The sequence below is a fragment of the Sabethes cyaneus genome, chromosome 2 (genome assembly GCF_943734655.1).
Source record: "Sabethes cyaneus chromosome 2, idSabCyanKW18_F2, whole genome shotgun sequence".
NCBI lineage: Eukaryota > Metazoa > Arthropoda > Insecta > Diptera > Culicidae > Sabethes > Sabethes cyaneus.
The window spans coordinates 184684362-184706035 of NC_071354.1; the positions used below are offsets into that span (position 1 = coordinate 184684362).

Here is a 21674-nt window from a genome sequence, read left to right on the forward strand (position 1 = left end):
TGGGGGTGGCTCTCATACAAATTAAACCAGAAATTTTTGCATAATTCTAAAAGTAATCGAGCTCGAGAAATTTTGGATTCTTCCATAAAACATTAGTCAGTAACAATACCACCAAAAACTAGATGATTCCGTCCATACGAAAAGATGGAATAAATTTGGAACAAAATTGTTAATAATAAATCCGTGAAGCCTAGATAATGAGTCAAATTAAATAAATGTGAGAAAAGGTAATAATTTTTTGAAAAACAAAATTGAAGAAAAAATACATTATTGAAATGAAAATATAAAGAAAAAAAATGTTGAAATTACTCTAAGTCTATGGTTTTTGACCAGTTTTCAACTGTTTTCAAACGAACTTCATTTCAGCAAACGAACTGATATTTATTGCGATTTTGACAACCTTGCTATTTTAAGGGTTAGTAATAAAACTAAAATTGCTACGTGGTCTTAGAAATTTGCAGTATGATTTGGAAATATCTTGGTTTGTCAAAAAGAAAGCTGTTGGTTGCAAGATTACAATTATCTTCAGCATTATGCATCTACCCCCTTTTTAGAATGGCGCAGCAACACGCGCCGGGTCCTCTAGTATTACAATAAAATTTCACCCAAGAAGTTTTATCGTATGTGATGAGATATTTATGATTTGGCAGACTCGTTCAGTTATTTGAAAAATATTTAAAATTACTTTAAAATATTTCACTAAACTGTTGATAATTGTTTCATGTCACTGCATGACTTGCTTGATTGGTGCTTTTCGGTGAAAATCGTTTAAAGAAATATATTTAAAGTTCACGTTTCTGCCTACTTATTTCGGCCATCATCAGAAAATTTCAGAAACATTTGACACGCACAAAATTATTTGATATTAATCATTGTTATTTGTCACCGTTATCCGTCCTCTGCCTGTAGCTGTGTGTAACGATCTCGATCATTTGATAATTGCACAGATTAGGTACAAAAACGTTAACGGATAGATATTGTCAATTGCAAGGAAAATTGTACCATCCAAAGTGCGATATCGCTCATAAAAGTGCTATTTTGCATTAAATCGTTTCGGTATCTTCGGCGCACTTTTTCGTTATCTTCCAAGCAATAAGTGCGCCGAACATACCGAAACGATTTAATGCAAAATAGCACTTTTATGAACGATATCGCACTTTGGATGGTACAATTTTCCTTGCAATTGACAATACTGAAAAACAAAAAGCCCGGAGATAATTTTTATTCAAATGCACCGTAGTACTCGCTGATCTGTGTTGATCAGTCTGGCCATAACAAAACACATGTTCTCTATATAGCAATCACCCACTCGTATAAATAGGCCGCCCTTATGACTCACATTGTCCAACATCTGCTGCTAATAAATTTCAGGGTTTGTGTTCGCGTTAACACGACCTAATCGGTGATCATTAACGATTTGACTTACGGCAGCGCGAAACCGAATGGCGCTAATTACATTTGATTTTTCGGTTTCCACAAAAAAAAAGACCTGCCATGCCCGGCACCGGAAAATAGCAAGAGAAATTGAATAATGCGCCAATTATCAAATATTTATTTGTAGGTCAGCGCAATTACATTCGAACCAAAAATTTTGGGCAACACGGCGACAGTCACGCGCTTCTATTTCCAATTCTTCATCCGCAACATCGCATTATGCGTACCTATAGGTATACGGAGAATGAAAAAAAACCTAGCATTAGATGATATTCGCGCAACTCGGCACCTCTGTACGAGGGGGTAATTTAAGAAAATAGTGATTATCTTCAAAAACCTGTGGTTTTGTCATGACAAGACAAGTTCTGTTTAGTTTGTAACAAATAGTACCAAAAACTAGAAAATGCACAAATGAAGTATGTATTTGCAATATATATCAGTCGTGATTTTAGGTAGTAATTTAGGGAAAGCACAACAAAAATCGTAATGCATGAAGTGCCACCACGCAAAATAATTACCTGCAGCGCATAATAATCAATGCGAAACCATCAAATTAACCGGCGCAATTATTTAATGTTCGACGCACGGACAATTAATCATTACTTGGAGAAGAACATTAGCACATTAAATCCATGTCAATTCGAGTTCATAAAAAATTCGATTTTTTTCGCTGTCACAATACCGTTTCTTGAATTTATTAGTAAATGACCGAGGCTAGAATGCAAACAGCGACATCCGAGCGAACGTGAAACCAAACTTGGAGCCGGTATGGCGCTTATTCGTACTGATTGCAATATTTTATCTATCTGCATCACGAATAACTATTTACGGGCAACAACAGCGTATATTCGACGGGTGCATGTGTGTTGAATAAATTACTAGAATGCTAACCATTCGCCTAAATCTATTGAACACGCGCTGATGACGCGATATGAAAATATTTATTTCACGCTGCATTATTAGAAACGGTAGGTTCATCCTACCTACGATGTATCAATATTAATTAGAGGTCCATTTAATGTTTTCGACTGCTTAAGGAATCGCCCAAATGGGCCCTGACAATGTTAGGATTCATGACACATTTCACGGAATGTATATTAGCTTACGAATGAATAGTACAAATCTAGGCCACACGGTGAATTGTTCTAGTTGTTTTTTGTATCGTATTTAAACCTATCAATTTAAACCAGCTGGTTAAAATCTGATAATCGTTTTCTAGTTTTTTTTAATTGTATGAAGAAATGTTGTGAGGAGCGGCCGAAGGAGGACAGAGATCGTCGAAAATTAGAACATGTGCAAACCACCGCTGTTCACAAACTCCCATCCCTACCTCCACGTGATGCTGGCTGGGGCACGCAACCCTGGTTGTCCCGCCCCCTTTAAGTTGACAGCCCCGTCAGCGGGATAGGGACCTTAGGTTAGGCTAACAACCTACTGTAGCCGCAAACTAAAAACGTTACAGAAAATTAAAACAGAAATGGATCCGGATTATTGGCAACGACTTTTAGCATGAAAAGAAGACACGAATAAAAAAATGGAAAGACTACTTAGACCAGAAGGACACAATAGTTGCTGTTTTCTTGGATGTGAAACAACATCTAGGCCCTTATTGTTGAGAACATTCAGAACTGCTTTTAATGATTTTGTAGCTAATGTGGTGGGAAGCAATCTTGGTGTGCCCCAAGGAAGTGTATTAGGGTCCCTTTTGTTTATTATGATTAATGACATGCGTAACGTTTCACATTTTTGCGATATTAATCTTTTTGCAGAAGACACTGCGTTGTTCATATCATTGCAGCTAGGGATTTGCACGAAACCGTTTTACATTTGGATGAAGATTTGCGTTTTTTTAATTTATGAGACTTTCAACCGTGGGCTGGTTCGTCTCAGAGTCAAACAGTATTGAATTCTATGCCCATTGAAAAACTAATAAACTATTTGGAGTAAAATGCACACACTTAAAAAAACTCGGCAAAATTTTCCGAGATTTGGACAGCCGGAGTTCGGTAAAAATTTCGGTGGTGCATATCAACGTGTACGGATCTTTACTAACATTTGGTATCATAAAAAAATTTACCGAACGCTCGGCTGTCCAAATCTCGGCCAAATTTTGCCGACTTCGGTGCTTTTTTTAAGTGTGCAGCTATACAAATCAATCATCTCTGCTCACCTACAGTTGCAGTTTGCCCTTCCACTTTAGTTTTGACCAATGAAACACAAATAGCGAAATTAAGCGCTTGCAGTATAAAATAATGCGTTTAATTTTAGGATGTGACAAATTTCCTACCTCGAATTATATGCTGGACGCTTTGCATTAGTTATCAGTGAAGCAGCGAGTTGTTCATTAGACTGTGGTGTTTATTTTTAAAGCAATCAATAGACTCAATATTTGTGTAATCAAATTGAAAGAGGAAGAGACTTTCAAAGAACAAATATAAGAAACGCGTATAAAATAAGAACTTCGAATTTCTTGTAATGTGGCTCAAAGAATGCACTACTTTACAAAGGAACAAATGCTTTCAATTCGATGCTAAGACACATTAAACATGCATCAACATTTGCGGAGTTTAAAAGACTATTTATTTCACACGTCAAAGCTGTTTTTTAAGATTCATTTATTGAATTATAAGTGTGAGCTATTTACTATTCTCGTTCTTGGCATTATCGTTAACCTTACCACTCTATCGACGAAATCTTAATTTAGGTTAGCAAATTATTGAGCAGGTTTGACGCAGATTGTTCACTAGATAAGTATAGATAATAAGTATTAATTTAGCTTTAGAACACTAGATAAGTTTTTAAGTACTTTAACGTTGAATATAGTAGCAGTAATTTTTCTTTAGCATTAAGTTCCACGTTTTAGAAAAAAATCGAACTAGACATCTATCGATCTTTATTAAACATTTGTTTTCGCAATCTGTCATTCCTTGATGTCTTTTCTGTCGCCGCAGGGCTGCGAGCAATCGGACAGCTATGGTAAGGTATGGTAGCTTACTACATACTCACGTTCACTTTTATATATATATACTAGCTGACCCGACAAACTTCATATTGCCACAAATTATGTGTTGTACATAAATCGTGAATCTCGGATGACATTTGTCACAATCTCGAGTTCATGGGTGGTTTAATATACAAATTCTCCTCACAGTAAAGTAGAAAACAACTCTTCCCATTGCTTAGTGTTATAAAATAAAGCGGTTATCATTTAAATATTCGCCATGATTATAAACCTAACATTTCGCTGAATACCATTTTGCGGAACACCACTTCTCAGTTGACCATAACGCGGAATATAGAGTTCGCAGAATACCATTTTGCAAAAAAAACCTTACGCGGGATGTACCATTTTACGGAAAATCTTTTCGTGGAAATTACCATTTCGCAGGGGTGATCCTCTCCTTACTCGCTGTCGCTCGTTCGGACCCAATTGAAAGAAAGTAATAGAGGTCAGTAGACCTAGGAAAATAAATAAACCTAGTTAAAGGGGAAATCTGCGGGCTGACTACCCCCTCGCAGTGGCCGGCGCTTCCGACGGCGCGTCGCCGGCGACACTCCTGGCATGCGGCGGTCTCGCCCTGAATCATCTAGCGTTACTATTGATAGTTTTTGGTGGTCTTGTTATTGACTAATGTTATATGGAAGAGTCAAAAGTTCCTCGAGTTCGAATAGTTTTTGAGTTAAGCAAAAATTTATGTTTGATTTCCATGAGAGTCCTTATCCCCCTACCACAGGGGTGAGGGGTCTCAGACTATCATAAAAAAAATCCTGCCGCCAAAACCCTCCACATGCCAAATTTGGTTCCCTTTGGTTGATTAGTTCTAGAGTTATGAGGAAATTTGTGTTTCATTTGTATGGGAGCCCCCCCTTCCTAAAAAGGAAAGGTTTCCTAATTCATCATAGAAAAAATTCTTGCCTCCAAAATCACCCACATGCCAAATTTGGTTCCTTTTGATTGATTAGTTCTCGAGTTATGAGGAAATTTGTATTTCATTTGTATGAGAGCCTCCCCTTGTAAAGTGGGGAGGGGTCCTAATTCACCATTGAAAAAATGCTTGCCTCCAAGAACACCCACCTGCCAAATTTGGTTCCATTTACTTGATTAGTTCTCGAGTTATGAAAAAAATTGTATTTCATTTATATGAGAGCCCCGCCTCTTAAAGGGGAGAGGGGTCATAATTTCCCTCGTAAAGAGGAGAGGGGTTTCCATTCACCATAGAAAAAAATCTTGTCTCCAAAAAAACCCCCATGCCAAATTTTGTTCCGTTTGCTTGATTAGTTCTCGAGTTATGCAGAACTTTGTGTTTCATTTGTATTTGTCCCTCTCAGTGGGGGGAGGGCTTTCTAACCATCACAAGAACCTTCCCTGGCCCCTAAAACCCCTACATGCAAATTTTCACGCCGATCGGTTTAGCAGTTTTCGATTCTATAAGGAACATACAGACAGACAGACAGACAGAAATCCATTTTTATAGGTATAGATATAGATAGAATAGAAGAAGATGTCACTTATATTGTGAATTCACACACATATGAGTTTATTTACTTATTTATTTATTTTGCCTAATTAACAGAAGATTGTAATTGACGAAGTATTGTATAAATTATCCGATTGTGTTAGAAATTCTATTTATATTTTTAAATTTAGGTATTATTTTCATTTCTGTCTTAACACTTTAATTACTGTTCACCACGATGGTGGTGATGTGGATTTTGTTTCATAGTTATTAAAAAATAATACAAGAGCAGTCTACCAAAGTTTGAACCTCGCGCGCGGGGTACAGATATAACGATTTTTTTTTTAATTTTCATTACCTATATCTGTATGTGAAGCCAGATCGTTTTTTTTGTTGGAATAACTAGTTGGAATATCAATTATCTTATAGCTATGTCGTCTTGCTCAAAGCAATGTATGGGGTATGTGAAGGTATGTGGCGCAATCATTATAATCATCATGAAATGTCTTCTTCTTCCACACCCCTTTAAACCACATTGGATGAAGGGAGCTATGGCGCACGCTTTTTTTTCACAGGTTTACTTAAAACGTCATAGTAAATCTCCGTTAATTTTAAAATCGTTTTGAATCGCATTAATTAAAAAATCACCGAAAAGCTATTTAAAATCGAAAAATCGTCGAAAAACCTAATTCGAAAAATCATGTAAAAACCCGCATTAATTCAAAAATCGTAAAAATAAACTATGTAAAAAGACTTGAGTGTTTACAATTCTATTTTCACTTTTTATTACAAATATTGTAACAGATGTGATACAAAACTTGATATAACGAATGATTACATATTTTGCAAAATCGTAAATGTAATAAGTAGGGTAAGACGGGCCAGAGAGTGTCGCCTAAGCTCAAACTATGCTAGATTAAAAAATACGGATTTCTACCGCAATGCGCTATGTACCTAACATTTTAGGATATTTTCTAAACAATCCTGGAAATAATGAGCATTGGAAAATGTCTTTTTTATTTTTCCAAGAGCTTTGAAAAAGAGCCTTTTTTTCTAGTAGTGGAGAACCACCGGGGCAAAGTGTGTCAATCAATGGGGCAGAGTGTCACGTTCTTAAATAGGATGGTTTAAATTTGTAGGACCCAGTAAAGTTAAAAATAGTGAAAAACACTTGTAGCTGCATGTTCAAGTCAATCAGTGGCAAGTTTTGCAGATTCCCGCAACGTGTATTCAATATTTTCGGCACGTTGTTTTAAGCATTTTATCGCTTGGTCCATTTAGCAGCTCATACGTTCTTTTTCCAATCGTTGTTCTTTTATGCACACTTGTGCCATATAGGTAATCTAGATTAAACAGTAGATGTTTAAAACGTTTTCAAAGCAATATTTTCCTAGCTTTACATTTACACCCCTCACCCCAGACTACTGTGACACACTTTGCCCCGAAGCATGTTATTTGAACAAACATGAAAATTAACGCTTGCTTGCAAATAAATAGCCTGTAAAACACTTTTCTATGCAGTCGTTAAACCTAAATAAATAATTTATCTATAATATGGGGTAAATACATTGAATTTTTAAATGATAATTAGTTTTCCATTTTGAAGTATCGCATAAGCGACGGTGCCAAAAGTTTCAATGATTTTTAAATAGAAACTCATAACTTGCTGGTTATTATTTATCCCTGGTAGAAAAAGGTACTGATAAGATGTTAGAAAGAAAAATATTTCAAACTTGGAATAATGTCATAGGACTCAGAAAGCTTCATTGACACACTTTGCCCCGTCCTACCTAATTCTAATAGTGTGCCTAACAAAAGCCTGGAAGTTACGACGATACCGAACGACAGTGTAGCGAAATCTGTTCTCTTCAAGCCATCGACGTGACGCTAAGAACAGAGGAGCCCAATGTATTAGACGGCTCGTTAAGGTTGAAGCTGACTTCTCAAGGAACGCGTAGAGTCCGAAAAAGTTCTCGATACGACTCCAGCCTCTCTGCTGAAGCCACACTTTAGTTATAAAAAATAGACCTTAGTTATAAAATAAAATAAACACTCAAAGATATAGAAATCAACAGTAAATGCATTAGTTCAATTAGAAGTCACCAATTACCACCTCCTGGACATCTCTATCTTGGTCTCAGGGTTTGACAGTACCCCCATTAAGGCGAACCCCTCGATAGTGTACCCCAAACAACAATGGCCGTCCCATTGATTTTCTATGGAATGATTTCCCACCCAGTGTTTTTGGCGTCTCAGATTCAGTTACAGATAAATGGTCGGTGTTAAATCCGACTGGACCAAGTCGCAAAATTTAAAAAAAAATGAGTTAATAGCAGCAAACGATCAAGAATTTTCGAAGCTATATTTTGCTCTAATCAGACAACATAAATGTTGCAAACAGCCAGAGTTATGAGATGATTTCGAAAGATTGATACTTATAAACCATACAGAACAGCAAACTTTGAACGCGTTTTTCTCGAAATCAGAGTTTTGTCACTTGGTTCGGTCTGACTTAACACCGACCAAATGAAAACGTGCCGGGGGGAGTCCGGGGTTCACCGAAAATGGAAGTTCCGAATGAAGCGTGGTTGGGGAGGGTTAAAGCTTTTCTACTCTGGCGCGTTGTAACAAATCCCATCGGCATAGCACAGTTCGCATTTGGTGAAGAAATATTTAGTAAAATATCTAATTTTTCATCCCTCGTCAATAACTTGGTTCCCGACATCAAAGGAGCAACTTCAGCTGGCTGCAAAGTTAACCAACGAATAAGTTTAACAGCATCGTGAATTGTATGAGGTTTCTTCTGAGGAATCGATGTGCCAACGGCATCCACCGGAGTCTCAATAGTGGTTTCGAATGCAGCATTATTGTCCATCGGTTCAGAATCGACCACGGATACAGCAGGTGAATCACTACACCCTGGCTCCAAATCAACCTTTTCTGCATTGATTGTAGCATATTTTTCTAGAGCATGAAAAAGGTCCAATTCAGAATTAATTCCTAGTCGCTTTTGTTCAAAGAGTTCAATCAGTGTTTCAAGATTGCAATTCATGAATGATTCTGATTGGATCACTTCTGTTGTGCGAGTTGTCATCATTTTCCAGCATGAAGCCGTTAATCCAGGTTGCTCGTGAAATTTGCCGAATTCATAAACTTCACAAACATTTTGCGGATTGATAGCAGACTCCATGAACGCAATGCATTGCTCCGCAAGACTATTCATCATGTACTTCTTCCCGACATTAAATAGTATAAAAGCTTCATTCACTGAGTTTATACCATGAGTGTCAGTATAAATGAATCTATAAAACAAGACAACGGAAATCAATTTTTTCTACTACTGGCATATTTAAATCGTAAAACCTAACATACCTCAGAAATTTCTCGAACTCCACTGGGTTAACATCCGATATATTAACCAGGCCATTGTTCTCGACAAACGTACTTTTGAACATGGCCTCGAAAACCGGTGACGATGCAGAAAGTATGCATTTATGTGCGCTGAATTTCACTGCATTCGGTTGAGTTCCAACCAAGAATTCTACATCAGCCCACATTTTTGTTTCGTAAAGATGTGCCATACGAGCATTGAGGTTAGGAAGAGTAGATGTTAGTCCATCTACCGGTGATGCCATTTTATTTCGAATGTAAGTCGGAAAAATTGTTATCCACCAGGGTACACGGATGCGAGCTTTTTCGTTTATCACTTATCTTGAACTGAAATATAGAACGACGTGTTAGACGGGGTTAATTTTTGGACAGATTCATGCATTGCATGTGAATTAAACCATCTAGCACGTAGCATGACAATGCCCGTATTCGTTCAAGTGGCTTTACAAACTACCACCAAGATTTAATTCGGCTCACAGCACACGTATTGTCAGATCATAGAATTTTGCCATTCGATTTGCAGCAAAAATATATTTCAGTTATCGAATTTATCGACTGCTTAAGGTGTGAAGATATTTTCACTGTCTGTCCTGCAGAAGCAGATGGGACGGATCATACAGTGAGTACCTATGGATCAGAATTTAAAGCGCGTAAAGTAAAACCCTTTATTAAATTTCATTGCAGCTTTGAAAGCAGCTATTAACAAGCCCGAGGCTTGATAAAATTACCAGGTTTAGATGTTTAAGAGGTGAAAAAGGGATTTTATTTCTAAAACTAAACCATAGTTCAGCCACAGGTTGAATAAAATCAGCTATATAAGCAAGAAGAAAATCTCTCATTGTCATTCATCATTGAGAGATGATGATTGCCTACAAATTTGCCTACAACATTGAGAAAATAGAGACTTTACCATGTCTGAATCAAAATTAAAACAATACATTATTTCTATGCGTTAAAAGAAAAAAATGTAAACAATAATATGTAATTAAAAATTACATTGTTCAAGTTTCTCTGTAGATTGTACTGTACTGCCGCTATTCGCATAACCGTCACACTTTCTATGGAGTTTCCTATATAAATGGGACTGTAATGCGAATAGCGGCAGTGTAGAAATATTACAATTATGTATAACATATTAGCATAACTAATGTAAAACGTCTACTATGGATTGACGACAAAATAAAATAAAAAAATTAAAAAGTAGCAACGTATGACGCCTACAGTTCGTCGAATTAATCGCGTTAACTCGGAGCGGAAGTACCATTGCTGGATGAAATTGTAGCAGCCATCAAGAGTATGAAATCCAATAGAGCGCCAGGGATAGACTGTATTTCAGCCGAAATGCTCAATGCCGACCCATCTTCGTCAGCCCAGATGATGCATCAGCTTTTCAGCAATATATGAGAAACCGCAACTATTCCGGTAGACAGGATGCAGGGCATATTGGTCAAAGTCCCTAAGAAAGGAGACCTAACTGAATGCGATAACTGGCGTGGCATCACGTTGCTCTCTATTACTCTCAAAGAACTCTGTAAGGTAATTCTCAACCGGATTCAGGAGAAGATCGACGCTACTCTCCGGCGGCAGCAAGTTGGATTCCGTGCTGGCCGATCATGTGTAGACCATATCACAACGCTCCGCATATATTGGAGCAGACCAACGAATTCCAGGACTCTCTTCTGCTGGTGTTCGTTGACTTCGAAAGGCGTTCGACCGACTCAACCACGAAAACATCTGGGGCGCACTTAGGCGTACAAGAGTTCCAGATAAACTAGTCCATCTCATCGAGGCACTTTGACTTAATTTTGATTCATTTGACAGTACCGTCTCAGCGGAGCAAAATTTGACAATGTGATATATAAATCATTTATAGAACAAGTTATAAGTTATTATCTACAATTTTGCTGAATAAAGTTTTGCTGTATCTTTTGTATTACGGTGCTACACGATAGGCATACGGACGCTAGGTATACGGACGATAAGCATAATAGACGTTAGGCATAAATACGTTAGGCATAATGAACGTTAGGCTTAATGGACGATAGGCATAATGTACGATAGGCATAATGGACAATTTTTTTGTTTATAGGATACGAGACCTCTGCACTTAGATCTATTGCGGTAGATCTACACGGGTAATAGAAATGTACCTGCGGAAGGCATAACGGACGTTAGACAATCTGCCGTCAGCTTGTAAGCGGTCTAATCAACTCAGTTTAAAAGTGCATTGCATATGGTATAGTCAAATTGCATACGAGTGACTGAAACACAAATGGCGTTTCACGTATGGCCGGAACTCGAAACTAGACGGAATAACAAATGATGTATATTTATTGGCAGAATAAAAATGACTGATATACGAATAGCCGAGTCACAAATTGCCGAAACACATATGGCCGAATCACGAAGGGACGAATGTGATTGACAATATTCTGATATTCAATAATATTTTTCTGACCCATTTTTCTAACTACAATTAATGAATAGGTTTATTCACTGTTCGTACAAAATAAATGATAATAGCAATGAAAACCGTAGTTAAACTATAGTTTCTGTAATAATTGCTATTGAATCCCAGCTGTTTTGATGCAACGCGTGCCCCCAGAAGACGCGAATGGGTTAGTGTGCAAAGCCCTATATACTGTCCTTACTCGCTAACGCTCGTTCGGACTCAACTAAGTGATAACCCCTACTAGTCAGTAAACCTAGGAAAACGCATGCCCCTAAATAGAGGTGATTTCTGCAGGAGCGCTGCCTTTAGACCTTTAGAAACAAAGAAAGATTGGGAAAAAATCAGATCGCCTTGTTTTTGCCGCGTTTGCATTTTTCGGCGTAGCGTTGCGGGACGTAGGGAAAAAATTATGCATTATGAAAATGCATCTCTGCGGTTATTTTCTTAGTTGATCCAAAACAAAACTTTCCTGAAAGTTTCAGCTTTGTATCTCTGCTGTGTAACTCATTTGCGCCTAAGAGAAAGAAACAGTACTACCAATAATTACCAAAATAAAATATAAGGTACAGAGTGTTTAGACTAAGGTGCCAGTGTTTTACGAAATGCTATTTTACCTTCATTTGATATTTCTCTAAATAAAAGTTATCGACAAGTTTTAATCAAGTAGGGGCTTGGCCTTCGTGTTTCGACCTTTTATGATTCGGTCAAATAAGGGTCAAATACAATTTCGGCCTTCGGTGGCAGTTGTTGAAATTCGGACATTTCGGTTATTTGTTATTCGACCATTCGATACCAGCTTCGTGAGTCGATGCGAGGGGTAGGGAAAACTAATAAAGTCGGTAGACCTAGGAAAGCGAATAAACCTAGAACTTGATTTCTGTGGAAGCCGCCTCCGCAGTGGCCGTCACTTTCGACGGTGGCTCGCCGGTAACCTTCGCGGTTTGCGCCCATCTCGTTTGAATCGTCTGTGAAAAGTCGTAAAACATTTTTCACGGGATTATACTAAAAGCCGTTACGCTATATGTTTTTCTGCCAAATGGTCCCACGGATGTTTTTATGACAAACGACGTAATACCAAGCAGCATTATGCTAATTGACTTTATGTTGAATGGGTGGTTCCGGTTCTTATTATATTGTGATGATTGACTCAAGTGCGTATTCGCAGGAAAGCGATTTTTTTTTTAAATTATGCCTATGGTCCATTATGCCTATCATCCATTATGCCTATCGTCCATTATGCCTATCATCCATTATGCCTACCGCCCGTTATGCCTAACGTCCATTATGCTTAATGTCCGCATGCCTATCATCCGTATGCCTAACGTCGTGCACCCCTCTTTATTGACTAAGTGAATGTTCATTTAGTCACTAAAGAGTTACTAGCATTGTAGCGCCGTAACTAAAAAAGATACAGCAAAACTTTATTCAACAAAATTGTAGATAATAACTTGTTCTATAAATGTCTTATATATAACTTTGTCAAATTTTGCTCGGCTGAGACGGTATTCTCAAATGAATCAAAATTGAGTCAAAGTGATCGAACCATCCCTGGCCAAGAAGTTAGCCATCAAGAGAAAATTCAATGTAGGCTATCATGAATAACACACACTTTCAAACACATTTACCTTAGCAAATGAGTCAATCTATTCATTGCCCGGTATGGAGCATTGAGGCGGAACCCATACTAAGGCCGAGGAAGAAACATAGTGAACTGGTTGCTCTGGACATAAGCAAAGTGTACGACAGAATGCGACAAGGCGATTATTCGACAGCTTGAACGATAGGGCATCTCTGGGCGCATGTTATACTATGTACGTAGCTTCTTCCGAGTGACCGTCTAACGACGTTCCACAAGGTTCGACTGACTCTCTCCGTTATCGGTACGAACCCTATCTTCAACGGGATTCCAAATGGAGCGAAAATCTTCATCTACGCCGGTGACATAATTCTACTCATATCCGAACTAAATATCAAAGCTGTTAGTGGGTGCTCCAAAAGCCCATGAAATATGTATCCATATGGCCGGTCGAAATGGGGTTTTTTATAGCCTGCATATTTGTCGAAAACAGAAGCACGAAAAACTTCAGGAAATTCTTCTAGACGGGAAGAGTATCACCGAAACCGAAGTGAAAAGCGTGAAAGTTTTAGGAGTAACGCTAACTAAAACTTTCCGATTCGAAACCCACGTCAAGATCGAGGTGCAAAAGCCGAATACAACGGCTGCGAATTCTAGGACTAGGAATTCTAGGGAGGATTCCAGGAGGAACGAGAAAGACGTTGATGTACATTGCCAGGGCTACAATCCTTCCGGTCATTTTCCATGGATGGGACAATGTCAGCAGAAGCGAGAATGGTGTCCGCAAAATAATAGAACCAACCTACAATGACATCCTGAATAACCCGGAATAGCTTCCAGAGCCTTCCGAACCAGTCCGGTGTTAGCAATATGTGCTGAATCCGGAGAACTTCCTTTCCAGATGCAGAAACTTGTCGACAAATCATCCAAGCTAGAGAAACAAACAGCACTATCCAATTTCGCTGGAGAACCATAACCAGATAACCAGATGAGCTGAAATTTTTTTTTGCGAAGCTTACTGACATAGAGTTACCTCCGGTGAAACCCTTTCCAGTGCCAATCAGGAGGAACTGGAACTCTGCAGTGCCAACAGCAGACTGATCGATTAAAGGTCAATTCAGTCGGTAAAGCACCAAGTAAGGGAGGGTGCTCTTCACGACTTTAGAACGAGGAAAATAGAAGGATTTTACCCACGTATTCACGGATGGCTCTCTGGATTAAGATAGTGTGCGGATTTTGCCATAATTGATAGAATCAACAATCAATGTCGACGAATTTGCTTTATATGTTGTATGGTTGTCCTCTCTTACTGACGAATCTAAAGCGATTGTACTTTTTTCCGTGTTAATCACTGCGACCATTTGTTTGATCTATTGTGATATATCCCCCGTTTTATTATAGCTATGTTGTCAAGATGACGTACCACTATCAAAAGTGATAAGTTTGACTAATAGCATTTGTCCAGCGCGGTGATGCACTTCGGATGAAGTGCACTACTGCGCTGAGAGATGTTCTCCAAATATCAGAGGGTTCTTACAGCCCTCTTTCGAAGAACCTTAATCTTTTATTGAGAATTGCCGGACATCGGTATAACAGGTGTTCCGAGTCTTCTTTTTCTATGCCACAGAAGCGACATATATCATCTTGAAGTTTTCCCATTAGCTTCAGATGCTATCGACTCGGACAATGTCCTGTTATAAGACCATTATAAATGCTAAGATCTTTCTTCGAAAGCTCCTGGATTTTGCTCAGGAAGGGCTCAGGTCCTACACATTGATGAGATGATCCGAGTCTTGCAAGCGCATCAGCTCTTTCATTTCCATCGATTCCACAGTGACCTGGGACGCAGTACAGGTTGACTTGGTTACGACAAGACAATTTTTGGAGTGATTGAATACATTCCCAAACAAGTTTTGATGTGCATGTCGCCGACTTTAGAGCGTTTAGAGCTGCTTGGCTGTCGGACATGATGCATATATTTGAACGTCTATAGTTCCTGCGCAAGCACACAGTCGTACATTCTATAAATCCTTGTATTTCAGCTCTGACTCTGACGTCAGGTTTAAGCCGGAACAGAACAGTCGCCTTTGCGGATTCAGCAAGCTGCGACTCAGCAATTCAAGGAAATATCACCAACCATCCTTAGATCCGAGCGGCTCAAATAGAAATGTAACCCGGAAGTGGCATACCCGGATGAATCACGGTTGGCTGATTGAAAAATGGGAGGATAATGCGTGCCAGCACTGTGGAACACAGCTCTCGATGGAACATATCCTTACCAAGCGCCAAGAATACGAAGCGATTAGCAGAAACCTTAAGTTACCGGTGAAATGCTATGTTTTGATGTAGATAGGGAGGACAGTGTTAAAATTTGCAAAATCGGCAAGCATGGATAGGAACATGTTAAATTTCTTTTAAATAGGTTTCAGGTTAATCGTGACCTGTTGCTAAGAGATGCTTGTTGCATTTAAGAAAAAATTGAATCTAGGTATTATTCCACAAGATTGGCTGGTTGCATACGGTAATACTCCGTAATAATTTTGAAATACTTTGAATAACTGACTAACAAACTTGCGGATAACCCGCATTGCGTTAACAGCAATCACGGCATTTAATTTACACTAAACAGATTGCACGGAGAATTTGTCGGATTTTGCCTTGAACGAATCCCGACCACCTACTAACTTGCGAAGATGTTTGATACGACTCATTAACTTTTAGCTGCCATTTATCATGTTATATCTTCTCGAACCCAATAATGTCATAGACGATTACCCATCGAGTTCACTGCCTCATTGCTGGCGTTTAATTAAAGCCACGGTTAAGAAAATTAAACATTTTGTCTTGATCTGAAAGCTACCATTGCTTCTTCCGCCAATCGAATTTAACCCTCTAACGGGCAACATCGTAAAAACTATGCGATCAAGCTAATGACTGTTTTATCATGAAAGTGCACTCAAAAGAACCTTAAGTTCTGATTTTCATGCAAAAATAATTATCTGGATAAGCGCTAGGTTACAAAAAGTCCAATTTCTCTGTTTCGTTTTTCATGTCTAACGCTCTACCCAGATATTTTTTCAATTCAAATACGTTACAAAATTGAAATAAAGCATGAAATTTACTCATAGAAAAATTATAAGGTCAATCATTTTGTTCTAGATATCCTTTTTCTCCAAAAGTAAAAAGGGGAATATTCGCGCATTAATTATTTTCGAAATTTTTCGGAATTTTTGTTTTTGAAAGATGATATCTTTTGAATGCATAGTCAGAATGTTGTGAAATTAATATCAAAATGCCAAGAAATCTGTTCTGAACACATTTTGCGTATTGTCAATTCAAAACAAATTTCGTATGCAACTCTGGAGCACCAAAAGCGAAGGCCGTCTACAGACGGTCTTACCCGTTAGAGGGTTAAGTGCTTCACAAGCTAAACACCAATCGTTACAATCCAAAGAATAATTCAAAATAAAATCGTTTTTTTATTTATTTATTTCTTTTTTTTTGGAAGGTCAAATGCGGGGCTCATTAATTGGAATTAGATTGTAGGTGCCTCAACTGTATTTCAAAAATTCATCATTAATTGGGTCTAAAATAGGTCAATTATTTATATCAACAATTTTAATGATTATTGAAAAGGGGTTTTTTTCAAAAAGAAAGTTTGACATTTTTCTTATAAAGAATGTAAATTTTCATGTTTAGGAAATTTTTGTCTGGACAAAAATAAACAACAACCTTCCATTATACACAACAATAATATACCAAGGGCGTCTCAATAAATATAAATTTATGATAATCCTAAATCGGATATCAGAAATTATAATTGTGATCTGTAATTACAGCCTAATTCTAAAAAAGTTAAAATCTTTTCAATCGTTGCCCAGAACGCGTGGGTTGAAAAGAGGCTGTACATATTGAACATCATTCATCCAAACCAAAAGAATAAAGCATCAAATAGAGTGAACAGTCAAACATGGAACCTGTTTGCGAATCCCTTCAGCGGATCCAAACTTTTTTCTTCCTCTCTCCCTCATTAAGCATACAAATATGGTAAAAGAAAAACTTAGCAGCATCGATGAGTTCCAAGAAGCAAAAAGCATGACATCATCCATCCCTCCGCGAAGCAGACAGAAAACATAGAGGATTATACCTTCGGCTTTAGCACCATCCATGTGCTTGCAGTCATTGCTCATCCGATGGGATGGGCAACACCGAATCGCGTGAACCAGCTAGCTGACAACCGATGATTGCTTGCTCATGGATGTTGAACGACCGATCCGATCGTTTCGGTCGCGTATTGCGCCGGTCAAGATAGTATACACATGTCTGATGAAGACGCGGACAAGTTTGCGACACACATTCAAGGTGTTGTGTTTTTGGGGGCCACCATCCGTATTTTTAACTCGGAGAAGCGCGAGTACACAAGAAAGGAAAGGAAAACAGGACCAACGATGCGTGCAAATCAAAACACATCGCTGGTTAATTAGTTTGGCAGAAAATAGTACAGATTAGTCTGTCCAATTATCATTTCGATAGGTCAAAACCGAAATTCGATAAAACAAAAACGACTTCAAACGTATGAAATTGGGAACGGCGGCGAAAGCGAACAATGTTTGTGCTCGGAATCATAATGAAATACTTTGCCAATGGTTTCAATTTAGTACACCGCACACAATATTGATTCAACATAATATTAATCAATTTGAATTATTCATACCAGCTTTAAAATAAATTTTCGTATCTTAAAAAAACTTGCGGCTTCCTTATTACATCCAGGTAACTGGTTACTTTTCTAATTAAGTGCCTGGCAAACCGTCAAGTCGTAGCCATTCACTGCTCGAATTTATTGTAACGATTAGCTTCGGAAATCGATACTAACTATAAATATTGAAAAAGGAAACGATCAATTGCGTTGAAATGCTCAACGATTTGTTAAAACCAGATAAGCACCAAATTAACTTGACTGCCTTTTTATTGTATTCCTAATGTCTCGCAGGTTTTTACTGTTTTCAATTCATCGGTTGAGTCGGTCGCTATTTTGCCAACACCGCAAAAGTAAACGCTATTTATTTTAAACACACTGCATAGCGCCCGGCACGAGCAACGAAAAGTATTATTGACCTCAATACGGACAACTCATCCGATCAATCAATAGCTCAAAATCACAATGATCAAACCGATCCCACCCCCTTCAATTGTGCGAGATAGCGAGCTGACGAATCGATAATCCTCCTATCTAGCTAAGCCAAGTCTTGTGTGATGTGATACTATGCGCTTGCCACTATAATGCAATGTTATTCTTACACAATATTCACCTGCCTGTCTGAGAACGGAGAACAATGCGTCAGCTCCAATCGATAATAAATCTCCGTCGCTATTCCGTCGCAGTTGACACCTGCACCGTTGCAGATTTCCTTTGGCGATGGTTTATCGAAAATCAGCAGAAAATCGCCTCCGGAATGATTTCACTTTTCTCTTGATACCGCACTCACTTCAGGTTGTAGTTTGGCTTTTTCCATTACGCACTCACACCAAATACTATTACCACCGACTCTACAAAGCAGCAGGTTTTCAAGACGGCAGATAAATCATTCAAAGATAAACTTTTTCTTTTCCGTCACCCTTTCTTCAGCAGATTGTCTACCGAAGGAAATAAAAACTAGCAAAATATTCGAAATTTTGTCCCAAGGTCACTGCGTTAGTTTATAATCCGATACCAACTAGAATATCTCGCTATTTTTAAGGGACAAATCGCACCGCACAGAAATATTACACTTCGCACGAAGAGAGCCAGAAATCGATTATTCGAAAAACTCTGACAGATTGCATATCTCGATTGCGGGCGTGAAGACAAAAAAATGTCTTGCGGACTGCGCGTTGATGACGGGAGGAAACAAAAATATTCAGCTAGGCTTACACCGCTGGGTACAGTGGGCGCAAACTGAAAATTCGGTAACAATTTCATTGCTTTAATGGCTGAGCTCCTTAAAATAGAATAAGTAAGTACCAAACGTAAGTTCGTTATTCTAAAACTTAATTAAAGGGTGTCTGGAATTACATCAGAGTCTAAGAGAATATTCGTAACATCAGCAGGGGCGAAATCATTGTCTTTAAAAACGAATCTTTGGGCCATTTGCCTCTATACAAATCCAAATAGCTTACTGATTGTGATTTCCTTAAGGTGCATATCCTTTATCAAGATTTGCGTTAAGGTAGCCTACGGCTGCTTTCGAAAGAAACAGTTATCAGTGCCTCCTGAAATTTTCACCGAACGCTCGGCTGTCCAAATCTCGGCAAATTTTGCTGACTACGGCACTTTTTTTTAAGTGTGTACGTCATTAGGCTGAAGCTTATGGCTGCACTGGTAGGGTAAAGTCACAACAGTCACGTAGCACTCGCTCAAGAAAGGATGAATTCTTGGTATACGAGTTGTGTCCATCATACAGGCGGAGCATCGGAGAATCACCCAGTTGGACATGAGTGGTGCAGAATATACTCGAATCAAGCATTAAATTCGGTCACCGTAATCCAGCTAGACAAGTTGTAAACAAAAAGCAAGCTCGGGAGAGCACCGTCCGCGCCAGGCTTGCCATTTCCTCACTCATTGTGCAAAAAGTGCAACTTTTTTCATTTAACACAATGAGCAGAACTGCTACCACAAATGAGAACTACATCCACGCAATGAGAAACAGACCAAAAATAAAAAGAAATATAAATATAAACTGCAGCAAGCAACGGCAGGGGGAATTACATTGTTGCGAGTTTTCGAAAAAAGCGTGATACAGCACCGATAACAATCAGCAAGCGAGTAAGAAACCAATGGAAAATTTGCCATATGCTAAATAGCGATCAACTCTACCATCGATTCTTAAAAGAATGATTTGCTAGTCCTACATTGCGAATTCACTCAACGAAAAATACTATGTGGTTCGGGTGGCTTTGAAGCTCGGCTGGCGTCACTCGCCAGTCGTTCGCGAGTACAAATAAGTTTTGATCAGAGAACGAGCTAGAATGGCTGAAACTTTGCTGGTTGGACTCAAAACAACGCGGGTCACAGCGTAAGCATAGTAGCATACATTGGATTTGTCAATGGAAAATACACGCCTTTTATCCTAGAGATGTGATACGTAGGGAAATTTAAAACAAAACGTACTCCGTTCAAAGCATAGCAAAGCATTTGTTCGGGGTTATGCCAAAATTAATCAAGGACCAAATTTTCAAATTTACATCGCTGCATGCGAAAAATGATAATCTATCGCCCATAAAATGGCCGTATTATTCGAACAATTACCTTCAGTTTCAAATTATATAACGAACTATAACCTAACAACATGGCATCAGAAGATAGGGATCGTGTTATCCTGAAAGCAACTTTTCCGATACATCCGAATCTTTATTAATCATGTTAATTCGTTGAGTAAATGTACACACTGTTCACATTGTTCCCGCCAGAAAATGTTCTTAGTGAGGGTTACCAATAAATTTTTGAAACCGCGCGCTTTTTAGAACCATAGGCATGAGGAAATTTAAATCTAACCTCGTGCTTCGTTGAAAGCATTCGGGTCTGCAATTGAAACAAAAATATCATAGTATTCTGTGCTGCGGTAGCACATGAGCAGTAAGCAGAAAAAATTAAAAAATATACCTAACGATCCACACAGTTTGGATCGGTTGCCGAGTGATAACCGTGCTTCGAAACGACAACTCGATTCGTTGCCCGAGTGAGAGTATGCTAAATCAAACGACAATATTCTCAGGACTTCTCCATTCATGAACTGAATCGAATCAAACTATCTAGGTTGTTGTGCGTTTTTTATTGTTCAGAGAGACTAGCGGGAAAACTAAAGCATGAATATTATCGTAGGCAACTGGATCGTGAGTACTCTTTGATACGATAATTTGCAATACAGTGGACCCCCGTTCGTTTGAACGATTCCTTATGCAAACTAACGGGGTTAGTTTTTAATTTGAACAACTAGTAACCCTAAATATGCTGAAGTTCGTGTGGACTGGCTGCCCTGCTCTTTGTTATTGTTTTGGTGGTTTGATTCAGTTGGCAGCTGCGAGCAGCGAATATTTCATTTTCCTATCGGATTTCTACCATAATCGTTGGGAAAACAAAATGTGAAACAGATTAAACACGCTCGATCAGTACAAACAAATCGTGTTTATGTGCATTGTCTGCATAAGCAAAAGGTGTCATATTGAGAATGACATTTGAACCATTTTTAGTTTGCACGTCGTGCAAACCAACGGGGTTCAAATTAAAAAGTGTTCAGATTAAAAACGGTCAAACGAACGGGGGTCACGGTATTTGTTGCCATATGCCCATATCTAATCATCCACCATCGTCATATGCAACATTTTT

The 21674-nt window shown here is 38.5% G+C and overlaps 1 protein-coding gene across 3 annotated transcripts in view; it reads right to left on the bottom strand.

Moving 5' to 3' along the window:
* Positions 1-19070, bottom strand: part of LOC128733598 (uncharacterized) — a 40601-nt gene extending 21531 nt beyond the window's left edge. Inside the window, exons 1-2 of one of the 3 annotated variants that reach the window (XM_053827308.1) lie at positions 18622-19070; positions 9264-9608 (exon numbers count right to left, since the gene is read on the bottom strand). The gene's annotated coding sequence lies outside the window, so the exon portion shown is untranslated. Of the gene's footprint in view, positions 1-9263; positions 9609-18610 lie in introns of all 3 variants that reach the window. The other 2 variants (XM_053827307.1, XM_053827309.1) reach the window with 2 other exon arrangements.
* Between the last annotated feature and the right edge of the window lie 2604 nt (positions 19071-21674).